We start from the raw sequence: 20,001 nt of genomic DNA on the forward strand, positions 1-20,001 counted from the left end.
GTAAGTCTTTGTCTTACATTGTTTGGCCTCTTTTGCTCCAGCCTAGAAGTTGCTCACACTTCTGCTCTGCGACAGTCAGCTGTTAGTGAAAACTAGTTTTGGTAACACTTCTTGTCCATTGTTTTATACTGCGATTATAGGGTTAACTTGCTCTTTTAGGTTAATGGGCCAGATCTTGGGGCTACAGAAGAGAATATGTTATGGGGTTATGATTTGGTTTAGTCCTTTTCTTTGAAAAGTTTTCATTTTTAATTGTGAAGGTGAAATATTTAGCATGATTTGTAAGCTCAGACATGTCTTCTTTTTGTGTTTGAACTTCTTGATGAGGTTCAGATGTTGTGATAGCTATTATTGCTGCCAGAAAAGCACAGAATTCTGCTTGTGTTTGAGGGTTAGAGAAGGAATTAACATTTTGAGGTAATATGCAAGGACGTTCAGTGTTGAAGATAGAAACCTAATTGTTTTAGAAGATAAGGTAAGGTCATTATTTATATCTGTTTAGCTACTATAGCTACTCTTAACTATTTTAATTGTTTCTAAGATTATTTTGTATAAGCCTGCTAGACTTAGCATGTGTATACTAGTGTAACTTCTTATGTATGGTATAATAGCTTTTGACACACAAATTGTATGGATTTGTAGGATTTCTTTTAAATTATTTTATTGAGATAATCTTGTATATCATTATGTGATACATTGTAGTATTTTATTACATTTACATATTGTGAAATGATCGACTCAGGATGCTTAGGTTACCTATCATTTCAAACATTTATCATTTCTTAGTGATGAGAACATTCAGAATCCTGTCTTGTAGCCATGTTGAAGTACTCTTCAGTATTGTTGACTATAATAATCAGTGTGATAGAATGCCAGAACTTATTCTTCCCATCTGGCTGTGACTTTGACTTTGTATCTGTTGACCAGCCTGTCCCTCCCCACACACACTCCAAGCGAGGGTATGTTCTAAACTGACTATAGACCAAAATAAAGAACAAAATAGTAGTTTGTTACAGAAGGCTGATAGTAAATGAGATAGAAAAATATTAGGAAAGCTATAAGTAAGAGTTGTACTTTTAACATGAAAGGTTTTTGTATGTTCCTCTTGTCTTTACCTAAGAATGTAGAGAATGTTTATGGAAATGATTTATAAAATGTTTGATTGTTGGTTTCAAGTTTGTTATAAAAGGTTTACATTTACAGTCAAGAAGAGTATTCATTCCTTTAACCCTAATTCTACAAGAGATCTCTGTTAATTTTGATCTGCAAAAATTTTGACTAGTCATAACAAAAAGATTTTATAATTCAATTGGCCAAAACCATCTGAGTGCACTCGTTAAAATTGTCTTATATGTTTGTCTGTCTTAAGTGTTACATGTTTGTCTGTCTTAAGTGTTATATGTTTGTCTGTCTTAAATGTTTAAAGATGTTTGTATGTTTTTGATCAGAATGACGTCAAATGCAAGTGGATTGTTGGTTTCTACAACCTGGCTTTATAGGATCAAATAAAAAACTTAAAAGATAATTAAATACAACCTTTAAGTTTGGATACGCTCCTGTTGGTGAATAAAGAAGCAGCTGCTCAGAAAATTTATTCTGATCTTTGTTCACTAATGGAAGCTACCAAAATAATTTTCATAGCCTTATAAAAAGATATGCCTTGTTAAATATGTTGTTAAAAATGTCTATATTGGTTATCATCAAAGGTCTGAATTGTAAATATGTTATTGTACCATGTTTCTGATGGTTATCTTCACAATATATTTTCTATTTAAAAAAAAAAAGAGGGTAGATCCTGTTGATACAAAGCTACATTTCAGGACATAAGAATTCATGTCTGGTATACAGGATGTATTTATATTGTTTGACCATGCAGGTTTTCCAGCATATTGTTTGTGATGGTGACCTTTTGGTCTAGGTATTCTCCCTTCTCTTCTGCTCCACCTACTTATGGTTACAGATATGTTTATAGACCTACCACTATCCCTGAACAGCTTGATGCTGGGTTTCCACTGAGGAGACTGGATTGGGACCCCAACACTGGAGCAGCAGAGAGAACTCTAGGATGTGTCTTGGTGCACCACCAGAGACTTTATTGTCCAGAACAAGGATTTAATGGGACTGGTGAATTAATAAGACATCTCAAGGGTTTTTGGACTGGTCACTCGAATATTCCATGGACTTAAGCTTGTCTGTAGGACTTTGGTGAGCAGATTCACGTTTTCCTCAAACCAACATTTGGAAACCTGCTGCTGCATTGGGAGAAATATGCTTATTGTCAGATGTCAAAGTTACTAGCCTTAGTTTGAATGTTTTTGGCATGGGGCCTCTAATATGTGAAATATCATAAATACTGTGTTATCTCAAATCAGGTTTATATACAGCGCAAAAACATTACATGTGCTCATGGACCTTAAGGAAGGGTCCTCCGAAAATTTGGGCATTTACCTCGCTCAGATAAAAAGAGCTTCAATGAGGGTCCGGAAAGTCAAAGACGGGTAAGAGGAAAAGGTTTGACTGATCAACCTAAGACAGGGGCTTCTGTTAAATCTTCATCATGTTATAGGCCTGTAAGACAGATGACCCCAATGACGGGTAAGACAGCCAAATGCTTTTCCCAACCTAAGACAGGCTCCGACATGCCTATACTTTCTCTTAAGCTTCTTCTTGCTATGGAACCAAAGTTTTAAAACAAAAAGGGAGGAATTGTGGGGATCATGAGTATTGGTTGTAAGTATTGTCAACTTTAGTAACTCTATATGTGTTAAGCTTCTCCAGTTGAGCAGGTAGAGTGTTTCCTTTGTGGAATTCCTGAAAGTTACAGTTTCTTGTCTCTGACCTTTAGATGTGTGGTTGTCCGGGTTACTACTACTCACGGTGGGTTGTTTTGGTGAACCTGCTTGCTCTTTTCCTGTGTGACCTTTCAGTTACTATGGTAAACCCATCCCACAATAGTTTGTGGTTTTTTGCTTTAAAAGGCCGGTGCTTGCCGGCAATAAACGCCGCCTTGATCAGACTCTTGTCTTGGTGTCCTTCCTTTCTCTCTGCCCCATCTCCACCCCGCTGCTCTTTCAGGTTTGAGACACTGCTGGACAGTGCTCTGCGTCGCCGGCTCGTGACAAAAAACAAAAACAAAGGAAAAGGAGAGGGGAAGAAAGGGAGAGCCACATTCCACAATAACCAGCTAGACATTGCAAAAGAAGAAAAAGTGTCATTCACAATAGCAATAAAGAGTAAAAGGAAACTAGACATACATTAAAATAAAAATATACCTTTGCATATTTCACTACACAGTGAAGGCTGTAAATTTTATTAAGAAGTATAAAATAGGATAAAGAACTTCTATTCAAAAAGGAGAAAGATCAAAATCATAATTAGGGGAAGTGTCTGTCTATGGCAAGTGAGTAAGAAGTGGTGACTTTAGAAGGGAGATGGCCACACTGGCTCAGCTGCCCCCATTGCTCCACAGTTTAAGAGCACGCAGCATCATCTGAGGTCAGCCCAGGAGCATGACAAACGAGACCCTGTAGTGGCCTATTACTGTTGGTTATATGCTATACAAACTGGAATGAAGATTGATAGTAAAACTCCTGAATGTCATAAATTTTTATCAATTAGAATCTCTTAAGAAAACAACTGGGTAATAATGAAGCTATTACACAATAAATAGTTGGTTCTGCTCATTTGGAGAATTATGCTTTGAAAATGTTTTTGTTCACAGACAATGAAGATCATGCTGGGTGATTTCACAAAAATATAATCAAGTCCTTCTATACTGCAATCCTTTTAACAGATGTCATAACAGTATTTGGAGAACTGAAAAAAATGTGAAACACAGCAAGTACACAAGGTGGAAGTCAACATATATCCATAATTGCTTGAATAATGGGGAGACTCCTCAAGCAAGCCCTGTTGGCATTGAGGAAGATAATGATATTGAAGAGAATGAAGATTCTAGCACAAACTCTCTGCCCACTCAGCCACCTAAGCCATCTTCCTCTTCAGCTTTTGACCTAAAACAACATACTGTCTCAGCTACACTGGAATCCAGATTCCTCCAGGTGCACATGCCCCAGCTAACACACCCACAGAAATGCCACACAGCACAAGTGTAATAAGTAATCCTACCAAGCCTTCTCCACAGACTGTACCCACCATTGATCCTGCACTGTTCAGTACAGTTTCCCAGGGGGATATCCATCTAACTCCAGAGGACTTTGCTAGGGCTCAGAGATACTGTAAATACGCTGGCAGTACTTTGCAATATGAAGACGTAAGCACAGTGATACAGAATCTAGAGAAGGCCCTCAAATTACTGGTAAAGGGCAGAGAAGGAAGCCTTTGTACAAGAGATTCGTGTATTTCTGGCATAAAGAACTAACAGTCCATTATTCTATATTCAGCCTATCAGGGGCACAGTTTTAAGGGGGACTTTAGTTCCACTGAATGTGACAATGAAATCTATGTCTATCTGATTTCTACTGAAGTATTCAGCAGCAGCCTCAGCCAATTTTCACTGTCCATTTATTGGACTCCATAATCCGAGTAAATAGGGCTCATGTTAGCAAGATCCTCAAAAAAATATCAGTTGAACCCTTCTACAAAAATGAAAACAAACCCCTGTAAAATTACATTGGGAATAAACTTTTTAATTCAGGTACATTAAGGGATTTTCTAAAAGTTTATAATATTTGGACAAACCACATTACTTTGCTATAAAATTCAAAATTTAACTTTTAATAAAGATGGTCAGAATATTAAAAATACATAATTAGGGCAGTATTTCCTTATTTTATAGATGTAACACAAATCCAAATTAAACTAGAGTAGAATGTGTGTGTGTGTGTGTGTTAGAATATGTGTGTGTGTGTGTGTGTGTGTGTGTGTGTGTGTGTGTGTATTCAAATGTAGACAAGCTACAGAAAGTAGGTCCAAGAATAGCAAAGACAACTTTGGAAAGGGAGAACAGATAGAGGGAATTTTACATACCAAATGTCAGTATTTATTACAAGCCAAAGTAAGCAAACTGTGAATTTGTGTATGGATGAACAAAAAGATAATTAAATTGAAAAGGAATACAAAAACAAACCAAGGACATAAAGTATTTGCTACATGATAGTGATGACACTGCAAATCAGCAGGAAAATTACTAAACTAAATAGTATTAGGACAACTGACTTTTCCACCAGAAAAAGAGAAACTTTGTTGTAGCACAGCATGATAAGATAAAAATCAAAATATTAAAAATAAAATAAAATAAACTATTTTATTATAGCAGGATAAAAATGAATTCTGAGTTAAAGAAGCACAACTTACAGAAAAAAATGATGAATTTGAATATTCAATGAAAGTATTCCATCAATAAAATTTTTAAATCACTAGGGAGAAGTTGTAGAGCACATAACTATCTAAAGAATTCCTAAAACTCAGTAAGACAAGCAAATAGAAAATAATGATATAGTATATTAAACTGATTGATATCCTTAGTTACAAGTAAAGGCACCAAACTTCTGCTGATTTGAGAATAAAAACAACTTAGTACATGACCAGCTCCCTTAACAATTAAAAAAAGGCTGAGAAATAACACATGAGTCCTCTGGTTCCTGCTGCAGAGCACACATCTAACATTCCTGATGCTGTATGCTAAAACCACAATTTACATAGCTCTTGGCATTGAATGCCACTGCAACTATAGTTTCATACCATGGGGGAGAGAATGGGGAAATCACAAACCTAGCTTCAAATGCTAGGGAGGCAAGTTAAAATTATAAACAAGTAAGTAAATATGTAAGTACGTAGAAAGCTAGACTGACCCTGGATTCCTAAACCTTCTTAGAGCAGAACTAGAATTTCAGGTCTGGTTTTGTCATAGGAGATAAAAAAGCTTATAGTTTTTTAAAGCCACGTGTATTTCAGTTTTGCTATTCATAACTGTATCTAATCCCAAACAATATATACATCAACATCTCATGGGCATTCTAAATGGCCTAGTAGATTTCAGGGAATATTTCAATTCTCTCCTCTGAAAATTATTTCCAGGGCTGGGGATTTAGCTCAGTGGTTTGGTAGCCTGCCTTGCAAGTGCAAGGACCCAAGTTCAATCCCCAGTACCAAAAAAATAAAAATTAAAAAAAAGAAAATTATTTCCAGCCTGTGCTATTTGTTTACACTTCTAACACCTCCACTTCCCCCTTCCTCACTCTTAGCATTTCACAGACAAATAAAGAGACCAGGTGGAACTCCCTGGTCTCATGGTACTCAGGAGACTGTATTAGGGAACTGATCATGTTAAAGTATTTTGTGATTCCGCCATCACAGGCTGCATTTTCCTGGTGTTTCTTGGCTCTTAAAATGATCTCATGCTCTTATCTTTAGTTTCCCTCTCCCCAAGGCCACAGCAGTCCAGAGAAGTTAAAATCTGCTTCTGCTGGACTGAACCCATAAAAGGCAACCTGGCCTGTGATAGGTTAAAAGTAGCCCACTCCTCATGAATAAGCAATAGCCTATCTCCTCCCACTCATTGAATAAAATCTCCAGTCGGACCTCTCAGGGTGTGTGGCCTAGTTGTTGAGCATCGCTGTTCCCTTTCAGTCTGACCTACCACCTCTGGGCACTCGTCTCCCCGCTTCCTGTTGCGGTAACACAGGAGTCATACCTCCCACTCAGTTTCAGATCCCTCTCACTGTCTAGCCCTTTCTCTTTCTCCCTATTCAGCTTCTCCTTACACAGGTCTCACTCAAGTTTCAAACAATGTTCCTTCATCCCCACAACCTCCTCCAGATACTAGCCCATTTCTCTCTCCATTTCCTGAAAGAGCTGACTCAAGCACTTGCCATTTTCATTTGATCACTTCTATTCACTCCTCCTACTCCAATATAGATTCTTGCTTTACACAATACTCAAATATACTTTCTAAAGTTACCTGGCTTTTATATTTTGAATGACTAGCTTTTAAATTTTTCTTCTTCTGCTTTAACTGTCAGCAGCTACTGTTGACCATTACCTTCTTACTAAAACTTCGTACCTTGGATTCTGTGAGACACTACTCCCGGGTTTCCTCTTACCATTCCACCACAGCTCATCCTCCATCACCTTTGCCACATTTTCAACCTGTATTATTAATTATGCAATTCTAAGGACTCCTCTCACCTCAAGATTTCCAATACCTCCCTGGAAGGTTTCATTCATACCCCACTCTTCAATTATACTGATGCAAAAAATAAATCACAGGCTTGTTAACTATACCCTACATAGAAAACTGTTTACTACCTTGCAGTTGTGTGTCTCACAACTCCTCAACCTTACTAAATATGCACCTGAACTAATAATTTCCTTGATGTCCCCCACACAATAACCATTACAATAACTAACCCTTCCCTTACAATCTTCTCTCTGTAGAAAGAAATGACACCATATTGCCCCCAGTTTTGCAATATGAGAACTTAGAAATCAGCCTTCGTGCACACCTCTCATTTATCTCTGATATACAATCCATCCCCCAGCTGTGTTGGACCTCCTGAATATCAGTTTCCCTTTTAATGCCACTATTATTATCTATTGATAATAGATATTATTATTATTATTACATAATATTATTATCTAGTGATGTACATAATATTATTATCTAGTGATGTACATAATATTATTATCTAGTGATGTAATAGGGCTCATTTTCCGGGGATATCTTCTAAAATGATGCTAGAACTTGTTTCCCAGGTAGGTCTTATTTTCTAGGAAACGGGGTATAAGAACAGAGTCTGGGATTTTCCAAAAAAGAAAAATGACAAATTATCTCCAAAGAAGTAATAATTAGACTGAAGCTGATTTCTCAACAGCAAGAGTGAAAACCTAAAACTACCACTGAAACAAAGTAATCATCAAATTGGAGGGCCAGGAATTTAGCTCACTGGTGCCGCCACCTGCCTTGAGAGTGCAAGGTCTTGAGTTCGATCCCTGATACCAAAAAAAACCCAAAAAACAAAAAACATCAAATTGGAATTCTCTGCCAGGGAAAATATCCTGCAAAGACAAATGTTGATAATCTATACAATATAAATAAGAGTTTGTGTGTGTGTTGTGTGTGTGTATGCATGTTTTTTTCATGCATGTGTCTGAAGACCTGTGAAAACTGAGAGAATTTATAAGTAGCAGGTCTGTGCTAAAATACTAAAGGAAACTGAAGGAGCAAAATTTACATGAAATGTCAAAGATTGTGAAAAGGCATAAAGAATAAAATTGTAAATGTCAGTCAAACTAATTACTGTCTACAATAATGACAGTAATGATGATAAGTTTATGAACTTAAAACAAGATACAACATAGAATGTCAGTTGGAAGAATGGACAAAGTACATTAAAGTAAAATGAACTTCATGCATTGTTTGGTAGGCAGGCAAAAGAGAAGACATTAAGTAGATTATAAGAAAATATTAAAGGCTTTATGCTAATAAAAACAACAATTTCTGGAAATAAATTTCTTCAAAGAGAAATTATACAAACACAATGAAAAGATAAAATCTGAATAAATAATAATATTGAAAATCTTACAAAAGACAACTGCCTATCTCAGGCCTATCTGACTTTTCTTCCATTGAACATTTTATAATAAAAACTAGCAACTTTACACAAATTATTTTAGAAAAGATAGAAGATAAAAAACTTCTAGAAACATTCTGTGACATCAGAATTACCCTGTTATCAGAAACAAGCCAGGCATGGTGGTACTCACCATAATCCTAGCACTTGGGCAGCTGAGGGAGGAGAACTGCCAGAAGTTCAAGGCCAGCCTGGACTATATAGTGACTTCAAGGCCAGCCTGGACTACATAGTGAGACTTTATCTCAAAAAAGAAGGGCACATTTTAAGAAAAGCATATTCATAACCCTTATAAAAACAACAAAAATAACAGTCTTTCCATTTTCAGTGCTGATTCAATTGGATGTCATTCATAAAACTCAATTCTAGAAGGATCCCAAATCTACATTTAGTAGGTTAGACAATAAGGCCTTTAGAAGAAATACAGAAACACCATGAACAATGCTGTTATCAGTTGAAGACTGGTATTAGTTCCTGGTGTGGAACTGTAAAAATCTTTCTTGTGCCCTCAGCTTCTTGACATTGGTCAAGGGGTGCAAAGGCTAATTACCTGATCAAAATTTAGTCAGAATGGCTCTACTCAGAACATACAGAAGTGAGTGAGAGACATAATTGTTGTGAAAGAGACACGCACTGATTTAATATGTGTTGAACATTAATACATTTTATTTTCATGGGCACAGTAATTCCCAATGACTCAATTAGATTTATTAATAGGTGCACATGAACTTGAAGGGCCTTAAAAAGTACAAGATATGATGAGCTGGGCGTGGTGGCACATGCCTGTAATCCCAGCACTCGGGAGGCTGAAGCAGGAAGATTGCTGTGAGTTCGAGACAAGCCTAGGCTACATAGTGAATTCCAATTCAGTCTCAACTACATAGTGAGACCCTGTCTCAAAAAACCAAAAAAAAAAAAGTACAAGATAAGAATATAACCCTCTCTGAGACACACAAGTGCAAAGATGAAATAGAAGCATCTCTTAAGAACAAGAAAGGAGCTAAAGATGAAACTGTGGTCTATTCTGACAAGGGCATTTACTACAATGAGAATTATGTCTGGTCCTAGGAAGGAAGAGAGGGAGAGACTGTTCCCAGATACTCAAGAGTGAGAAGCATAAGCCCTGGTCTAGCTGACTAATCAGATCCTATGTGGTTCTGGAACCTGACACAACAAAATCACCAGAAATTTCAAGTCATCAGAGTTAAATTTTAAAGGCACCTAAAACACAGAAAAGACTAAGGAACTTCACATAAACTTTATCAATGGGTCACCAAAATGACTTAAATTGGCAAATAAACTTGTCCATTCTACTATTTTTAGAATCAAAAGGGATGATTTTTTTATATCATCAAACATTGCAGGGCCAAGTACCTATTTACCATGTTTTGTGATGGGCAGGAAGCTTCAGGACCACCGAATGCTACAAGGAAAGAATTCCCCAGCATTTAGTGGTCTGGGATGTCAGGAACAGTGTTTACCCCAGCAGCATGAGGAGAACTTCCACTTGATCCACAGCTGCCCGGCACTCCTCCAGTTTGAGACTGCACTAATCTGCCTTGTTCTCAGTGCAACGCAGCCAGCAAATAGACAGCATGTCCTTCTTCCTTAAGGGCTCACAAATCAACCTTGTGTCTGGTACCAGAAGCTTACCATAAATCAAGATGGCAAATCTACCATTCCTTATGGGGCAACATACTGTAGAAACTACAAATTATTAGTACCTCTCTTGTTTGTTTTCTTTCACCTCCAGTACCAGCTCTGAGTAATGAAAAATTTAACAACATTTATTAAACCTTTACAATTCACAAAGCACTGAGCTTGTTCTGAAGCAAAGAGGAAAGAGTCAATCTTTATCCTCAAGGAACTTACACTTCAGTAGGAAAATTTAAAAATAATGATAATACTGGCCAATAAAACAACATATCCTTTAACAGGCAGAATAACAGCCTAACAGCCTTTAACAAGCATAACAGCCTATACCAGGGATTTAGCTCAGTGGTGCTGCTGTCTGTCTTGCAAGTGCAAGGTCCTGAGTTCAATCCCTCGTACAAAAAAAAAAAAAAAAAAAAAAAAGAGGTGATAAGTATAACCTATAGGCACCCAGAAAAGAGATTACAAATTCGACCTGGCCTCCTGATGTTTTTAATAATTTGGGAACCATGTCTGTGGCTAAAGATTTTAAGTCATTTAAGTAACATGGTACTTTATTTTAAACTGTAAATCCATATTTTATATATGTTTAAATTTTCAGTTTTCCAAATCATTTCTTTTCTTAAGAGACCGTTCACTAGGTGGCAATAAAGAATAAAAGCAGAAATTACCATAACATAATACAGGATGTTTTAAACACATTTAGAATCTAGAAAGGTCTGCCAATAGAATGTTATGGGAATTGCTACTTTCATTTTAATTTCTTTTAAGGAAATCTACCCAGTTTTGTCACTTGCATATTAATTTGCAAGTGTTCTAAATAAATGGGTGCCTCAACTATTTTTTATGCACTTCTTTTGTCTCTTTGAAGGAAGCTAACATAAAGGCATGGAGTATTTAGTATGTAAAACAGGAAAGATACTGACTCAAAATTATATTGACAACAACTCCAGTAAAACTGCTAATTTCATCATAGTCCTGAGCAGAAGATCAGAAGAGATCAGCCATTAGCTGATACATTAACTGATAGCACTGCTAAGGAACACTTAGCTAAAAAAAAAAAAAGGTATAAAAAAAGCTACAGCCAAAGCAGATAGTAATCCTGGACAATAATTTGAGAAATGAAAATCAAGAAAGCGCAGGGCATCATTTCACAATAATTATATTGAAAATATTTCCTTTTGCTACAATGACACAAATGTTGTAAAGTTACAGTATGTGGTAAAGTGCCTAACCTCTTCTGGTAAATGATGTGGATTCAACAGGTAGCAAAAGCACAAGATTCAGACCCATAGCTTAAATATCCCAATCCTGAGGCTGTATTCTAAAAAAAACAATTCAAAGAATAAAAGCTACAATTATTAACATGTGGTAATCACAATGTCTACAATAGAAGAAAAAAACTGGGAATAATACATGTGCCATGGCTAAGTGGTATCACAACAAGAAAGAAGGCTGCTCCTGGTCTCTCAGAGTGTAGAGGACTAGGAGGATTTCTGAAGTGAGATGGCAGGAAATGCCTGCCCAACATTTCTTCAAGAGGAAACACAAAAATCTTGAATGGCCAAGACAATATTTAAATAAAAATAGTTTATTTACAGATGTACTGTACTTTACCACCTTTTTTTTTTTTTTTTTTTTTTTTTTTTGGTATCCGGGATTGAACTTGGGTCCTTGCGCTTGCAAGGCAGGGCACTGAACCATTTGAACTAAATCCCCAGCCCATTTTACCACCTTTTTAAGGTAACTGTAAAAGTAAAATTAGTTTATTTACAGTATTTTTGTGTGTCTCCTGAGTTGGAACTCATTTATAAGTCAAGCACTTACTGTGTGGTCAATATGACCACACTTCCAAAACCAGTAATAGATTCAATGCAATCTCAGGCAAAATACTAACCAGATTTCTCACAAAACTACAAAACAACACTAAAATTCATATGTAACCTGAAGATATTCAGACTAGCAAACGTAAGCCTGGGTAACAAGAACAAAGCAGGAGACATCACAAGCCTAGATTTTAAGTTATATTACAAAGCTATAATGACAAAAACAGCATGGTACCAGTATAAAAATAGATATTTGAATCAGTGGAACAGAATGCAGGATTCAAAAACTACTCCAGGCACATTCAACATCTGATCTTTGACAAAGGGGCCAAAAACATACATTGAGGAGGAATGACAACCACTTTAACAAATAGTTCTGGGAATATTGGTATACATAGGCAGAAGAGTATCTAGACCCACGTATCTCACCATGTGCTAAACTAAAATCAAAATGGATCAAAAATCTAAATATTAAAATGAAAACTACACACCCCACCACATGGCTTTGCTGTATAAAACATCTTTGAAAAGTGGGGTGGGTGGGCAACCCACTTTCTGGTCCCTCTTCTATCTCTCTTAGACAGAAGCTTTCTTTCCCTCAATAAATTTTTCCTACTCTTAAAAAATAATAATAATAATAAAAATAAAATGGAAACAGTCTATTAGAAGATAAAATTCTTGAAAACACAGGCATAAACAAGACTTTTTGAAGAAAACTCATTATATAAGAAATAACATCAAAAATCAACAAATGGGATTATATCAAATTGAAAGCTTCTGCACAATAAAGGAAACAACCACAAAGCAAAGAAACAATCTATAGAATGGGAAAGAATTTTACTGGCTATTCCTCAGAGAGAGGACTAATATCTAGAATACATAAAGAACTGAAAAGAATAAGATTTCCCAAAATAAAAGCCCCAGTCAAAAATGGGCAACTGAAATGAATAGACATTTCTCCAAAGAAATAAAATTAAATACATGAAAAAATGTTAAAACATCTCTGGCCATTACAGAAATGCACATTAAAATATTGAGATTTCATTTTACTCTAGAAAGAATGGCTATCATTAAAAAAATCAAATAATAACAAAAGCTGGAAAGACTACAGGGAAAAAGGAACCCTTCTATATTTTTGGTGAGAATGTAAACTGGTAAAACCAGAATGGAAATCCGTATAGAGATTTCTTAAAAAACTAAAACTAGAAATGCCACTTGATCCATCAACTCTCTTTCTAGATATCTTTCCAAAAGAGAAAAAAGCACCATATTACAGTGATACGTGTTTATCCATGTTTACAGTAATATAAATATCCATGTTTATAGTAATTCATAATAGTTAAATCTTGGAAGTGACCTAGGTGTCCATCAACAGAATGACTGAATAAAGAAAATGTGACATTTATATACAATAAAACAATACTCTACTCTAAAGGAGGATAAGTTTGAGTCATTTGCAGAAAAATGAATGCATCCTGAGACTACAATGTTAAGTGAAATGAATCAGATACACAAGATTAAATATTGCATGGTTTATCTTACATGAGAAACTCAAAATATAAATAAATTAAAGAGCAAAATAAAAGACAAAAATAAAAAATAGGGAAATAAATCTTCTGTAAATGTGAACGGGACCAAGAGATAAAACAATGAGAGAAAGGAGGGGAAGGGGAAGTAAAAAGAATTAAGATGTATTAGTAAATGTATCAACTCCCCACAAGGAATGTAATCATTATCTACTGAAAACATACTAATAAAAAGTTTAAAAATAGGATAAAATAGTCAAATTCCTAACATCAGACAGTAGAATAGTAGTATGGGGGAAAGGAAATGGGGAGCTGTGGGTCAAATAATACAAAGTATAATTTATATAAGATTTATACAAAATTTATACAAATTTTATAAATTTTAAAGGTCTGATGGACAGCATGATACCCAAAATGATACCATCATCATATACCTGAAATTTGCTAAAAGGGAAGTCTTAAGTGTTCTCACCTCAAGGAAGGGAGGAAGAAAAGGAAGGAAAGGGAGGGAAGGAAGAGAGGGCGGCAGGAAGATAAAGAAGGAGGGAGGGAAGAAAAGAAAGTGTGAGGTGCTGGATATGTTAATTAGCTTGCTTGTGGTGATTTATCAATGCATATGTATATAAAAATATCACGTTGTATACCTTTAGTACACATACTTTTTATTTGTCAAATATACTTCAAAGCTTGGAAAAAAGCCACCAGGGGAGGAAGAAGCAACACCAATGAAAGGAAAGTAGGATAAAACAAGAAACAGGAGCTAAGCTGGACAAGGAAGAAATGAGAAAGAGTACTGAAAAATAAGGAGAGCTACTAATGTTTGAGGCAAGACAGTGAGAATATGGGTCAGTTGAGAAACAGCTGGCTTCAGATTAAACCACTATACTTATATTATAAAACCAAAAGCCTTAGAAATGCATGTACCTCTGAATGCACATCTAAGAAAATTACCCAACCAACCAAGCTTTATAGTACATGATAGGTCTCATTGTCTTGTGTGTGTGCATTTTTTGTACTTCTCAAATTTTTTATAATGAACCTACATTACATTTGTAATCTGGAAAAATATTACTTGTAAAGAATAAGGTCAATGAGCAGAGCTGAACCTCAGGACTCTCCATGTGAGGTCTTGTTAGAAATACATTTTGGGGTGACCCTAGACTCTGCAGGCTAACAAGAGCTATAAGTGGTCCCTCCCTATCCCTGCAGTCTGAAAGGCACTGCTCCAGCTCCTGTTTCCATATCCCTCCAAGTGGATGACACACAAGAACCTACTATAGTCTTTTCTAACCTTCCTGGGTGAAGACATGTACCCATACCCCAAATGAGATGAGTAAAAGGCTTCCACAGAGACTGAGCCTAAGTCCTGTGAATCAGGCAGAAGATGTAATCAGTATCTAGGGGCCAGCATACAATTGGTGTTCACCTGGTAAAACAAATGAGGCAAAGGATTTTCTAATAGACAAGTGGAATGTTCACAGATTGACACTGTTATTCATTAATTCTGCCAGTGTCATTAGTCCCTCACCTTTTAAAATGCCATACTACCTATTTTGAGTTAGAGGCTGTGATTGAATACTGAATAAATAAGAATTAACTGCAAAGCCTGTCTTCAAGAAGTATATGTTTACATATTTTATTAAAAGTCCTCACATAAAACAAGCACTTTTCATTTTCAAACTTTTTCCACAATTGGCCTATAGGATCATATTACATTGACTGCATTGGTTAAAAGCTAAAATATTTTTACTGGAGACCTTTTTATTAGCTATCTGAAAATAACGTGGGATTACTATAACCTAAATCTAAAATTAATGTCTTAAAACAGATCTATTTTAAAACTTAAAGAGATTGGATGTCAAAAACTATTTAAAATGTAGAAATAAGGCAAAAAGACAGTTGACATATCCTTTCAAAGTCATATGATGATTTTAGGTCTTTCCACAGATTATCTATGTGAGGAAATTACAGGTTGCTCAATTCATTATTTACTAGTGACTAAAATTTTTAAACAGTGAAATTACACAGTACCCTATAGATTTTTGCCTAGTGATATAAGTAACCTGTCTCCTAGAAAGCATAACACTGAAGATTATAATATATTGCCCTGTCAGGCATTAACCAAGTTTTTAATCAAGCCTAGCATTTTTACTCTAAAACTGGTTAAAAATGTCAATAAAAATACAGATTTTTAAAACATTCTCAGAATCACAACCACCTTTGCTGTCTCTTCCTAGTTTCTTCAGAAACTAATAAATTGAATAAAAGCTTGAATGTGGTTTCATCTTAAATTTGTATGAGTCACATTTTTAATTTCTTGAAAATTCTACTCTAACCAGGGGAAAGGAGGATGACAATAACCTTGTTCTTGGTAATGAGGCAAGGACTTCAGGGCCAAGCCTTCTTTAGAGCCAAATCTGAGATGTTAAGGACTTCACTGTCAATTAACAACCTCTAAGAATGATATTCAAGCTTCTATACCCCAACTACCTGATTGAAGATATTTAAAATACTACGTGGTGATATGGTTTAGATTTAGAATGTTCCCCCAAAACCCTCACTCACTCAGAGGAAAGGCTTTTGGAAGGTGATTGGACCACCAGGGTACTACATTTATCAGGGGACTCAAGCATTAATGAGTCCAGCACCTGACTGAGCTGTTAAGAGCTGGGGCCTGGTTGGAGGTGGGTCACTGGGGGCATGAGCTGGAAGGGTTTGTCTTCCTCCCTAGCTTCTCCTTTCTCTGCTTCCTGGCCACCATGACTTGAGCAACTTTCCTTCACTGTTTCTACCATGCCATTTCTGCATTGGCCAACTATGGGTTAAAAATGTGATCCAAAATAAACCTCTCCTCCTTTAAATTGCAAGTGTCAGATATTTTGTCTCAGCGATGGGAAAGTGATTAAGATAATATCATTTTAATTAAAGAAAAATGCAATATCCTTTGAAACTTTGCCAAGTAAATTCAAGATACTCTTTGATAAATGGAAATATTGTTATTTATGATATAGTCCCGTGTGCCCCCCCCACACCACCAGGAATCAAACTCAGGACCTTGCACTTGTGAGGCACGCACTATACCACTGAGCTAAATATCCCAAGCCCCCTGTTCTAAAATATGCTATGCCCTGTATTCCACCAAATAAATACATGAATGACCTTCAACTCCAAAGACTTATCCCCTTTATATAAATACACACATACACACATATATAGTCTCTCTTAGCACACAGATTCACAGACTGAAATCCTTATCAATCCATACCAATGGTGACCAGTTTCAAATTGTCCATATAAGTCCACAGACAAAACAGCTTTTTGATCAGAAATGCATGTCCATTTCTGACATTTATATAACACCAGTGCAGTGAGTCAGAGGTGACCCTATAAAGACACAAAAATCAAATGGTGAATTTCTCTTCTTTTACATGTTGAGCATATATTAGAAATGATTTAAAAAGTTAATATTAAGCTGATTAATAATTTAATTTTTCAGTTGCAGCTATTTTATAAATAGTAACAGTATAAGATCATACAGTTCACCATCAACACATACATACTAAAAGCCCAACAGGTTATAAAGGCTACAAAAGTAATTTATAAAATAAAAATAAAATATTCATTTGCTAAGAAGCAAAGAAAACTTTTTAGGAAATATCATGAGAGTTTTTCCCACCCACCCCCTAGCATGGCTAAATAAGCTCCTGCAAGTGCTTCCCCTACAAGTTTTATGTTTCATGACCTCTGGATTCACCACCACCACTATCACCCTCCACCCTACCTGAGTAAGCCCATGAGCAGCTTGAGGACAGGAACCCTGACTCCTTCACTTTTGTATCTTTGGTGACTAGCATATTGGAAACACTCTTGAAATGTCTGATTTATTAATAAATTCCATTAAAAAAATGCAAGCATCACCTGATAATCTTCATATCCACATAAAGAACTCTGGAAAGTCAAAGATCTTATTTACAAGATATGAACTCAGTCTGAAGAAAAAAACTGTGAATTGTATTTGGGGATCTATGATCAGATCCCTGACATAAAAGTCTCCCTCCAACTCTTATGGAAGGTGCTGTAGTACAGAAAGTCAAGCAACTTACTCTGGGAAGCGGAAAACCTAAAATGTATATACTTATTCTGGGATACAGGGGAAAGAAGCTCTAATATGACACAAAGTGATCCCAACTTATCAGAAAAAGGAAAAAAACACAAGTTTGGGGTTGTACAGGCAAAAGAAAAAGGCAAGACATTTTTTTAAGAGTTAGGATGTTTTAAAGTAAGAGCCATGAATACTGTACATATTCTCAGATTCTCCATTGGGATGCTCCTGGCAGTCTATCTGATTTTAACTGAAGCAGATGCTAACTAAGACCAGCTCTTTGTAATGGACTTTAGTTTGGGCAAGGTGCCAAAGCAGAATTAGAATTAACACACTCAGTACCTTGCCCTGGCAATTCATACCTCCAGGGCTGAGGCTACTTTGGAGCTTATGAAAATGCCATGACACCCCTCTCAGAGATAGATGCCAGCCTGAGAGGAGGGCGTTAGAAAGCCCCCAAAGGCTCAGGGCTGAGTGACACATGCTGCCCTATGTATAGACACCCAGGGATTAGAGGTCCTTCTTGTAAAAGCTGTGTTTCCTATGACCAACTCCGCGTCTTGGACTATATTATTGGCATGTTCTGTGCCTTTTAGGAATTGTTTTTAGTTTAGATTTTTAAAGTATTATGTTGCTGCTATTTAATAATAAAGATAGCCAATATTCATAGTGAAAGTAAAGTTACCCTTAATCAATTTTCATTCAGTGCTTATTAATCATTCTCTGTAATATGAGTATGGGAGAGCTGGGAGCTCCTGGGAAGCAAGGAAGAGTGAAGAGCTAAGGTGTTGTCCCCAGAGACACTAACAATTCTGTCCATAGCAACTGGGCAGAAAAAAGAAATAAAGGGATTCAGATTAGGAAGGAGAAAAGAAACGCATCTTTATTTACAAGGTTACTATTTTTGCACATAATTACCTCCTTAAATTTGATTTTAAAAAGACATAAAAACGTACCTACTTCAATAAATTTAAGTAATATACATAGAAATAATTGTATAAAAACAAGTCATTAATGAAAGTTTAAACATTTTTTTAAAACTGTCACCCAACAGTCATAGATAAGAGTGTAAATTGTCATCCTCATGTGTCAGCAGCAAGCTCATTAAGGATTACTGTAATATCCTTTTGGACAATGGACAATGGACAATTTAAGGTTCCAAAAGCATTAGAAGCTTATGTCAACCATGCTTAGCCAACTTGCAACCCACAGACTATTACTATGAGCCACCCTCTGAGCAAAAGCTTTACCAATTATTAGAATGGCATAGATAAAAATAACAAATCATTTTAAACACCTTGTAAAAGTGACTCCATAGTCTATATGCTTCTGCTATTTAGATGCCAAGGTCAGTAACCTGTCTATTTTATTCCTGACATAAATTGTTTTGGTATATTCCCTCTATCCTCTTGTCCCTTGTGCCCCTTTGCCTGTCCCTTCCTTTCTTCCCTCCCACTTTCCCTCCTTTCTTTCAGAAGTACATCAGTATTACATGAATGCTTTATTTCAAAATACATAGTGGCTCTGGCTTCAATCAGTAGACCCTGACTTGCATTACTCAAAGAACTACTGATTATAGGGTACAGCCGAACCATTTCTGAAACTGAGATAAGGTCAGTAAAGAATGTACACACATTACTTAAGGGTGCAGACAAGAATTCACATAACAGGCCTAGGGCTGCTTGCTAGGCTGGTCCTTGGCTGATGTTTAGGAACACAACTAGTAAAAAAAAACAACAACAACGAAAAAAAAAACAGTTGCTTTCTCTAACATAAAACATTATCAAAAACAAAGGAATGGCTCACTGTGCCTAGACTCTACTGTAATGTGAGTACGGTAAGCGTATTTTTTCTTCTGGGTGTCTGGAATCTCACTGATTGCTACCATTCACACTAACACCCTATGCCTATATGACTAAGCTCTGATGAAAACCTGAGATGCCCAAACATGGGTGAGCATCCCTGGTACACAATATTTCAAACTAGTAGCTCCAGGTTGTTGTTGTGTGACTACACTAAGAGAAGACTCTGGGAAGCCTGACTGGTTCACTTGGCTGATGCTGCTTTGTGCCTTTGCATTGTAATAAATCTTACCCATGAATGGGACTATTGCTGAGCTCTCTGAGTCAGATTAGCCACTAGATCAACCTGAGAATGGACTGGGAAGGCCATGATAAAGAGTATTTTACCTATCAATGGGAAATCCACTGCCAAGTTTATGAACACCTTCTGAGTCATCTCACTTTGTGACTTCCTCATTCACACATCCCAGAGAAAAACATATACCACATTATCTGTAC

The 20,001-nt window shown here is 36.3% G+C and overlaps 1 protein-coding gene and 1 pseudogene across 1 annotated transcript in view; one reads left to right on the top strand and one right to left on the bottom strand.

The window, feature by feature from the left end:
- Nucleotides 1–20,001, bottom strand: part of Ptpn20 (protein tyrosine phosphatase non-receptor type 20) — a 115,615-nt gene that overhangs the window by 78,082 nt on the left and 17,532 nt on the right.
- Nucleotides 3,432–4,381, top strand: LOC104861225 (annotated as a pseudogene).

The sequence above is a fragment of the Fukomys damarensis genome, unplaced genomic scaffold (assembly GCF_012274545.1).
Source record: "Fukomys damarensis isolate Sample0158 unplaced genomic scaffold, DMR_v1.0_HiC HiC_scaffold_1, whole genome shotgun sequence".
NCBI classification, from domain to species: Eukaryota; Metazoa; Chordata; class Mammalia; order Rodentia; family Bathyergidae; genus Fukomys; species Fukomys damarensis.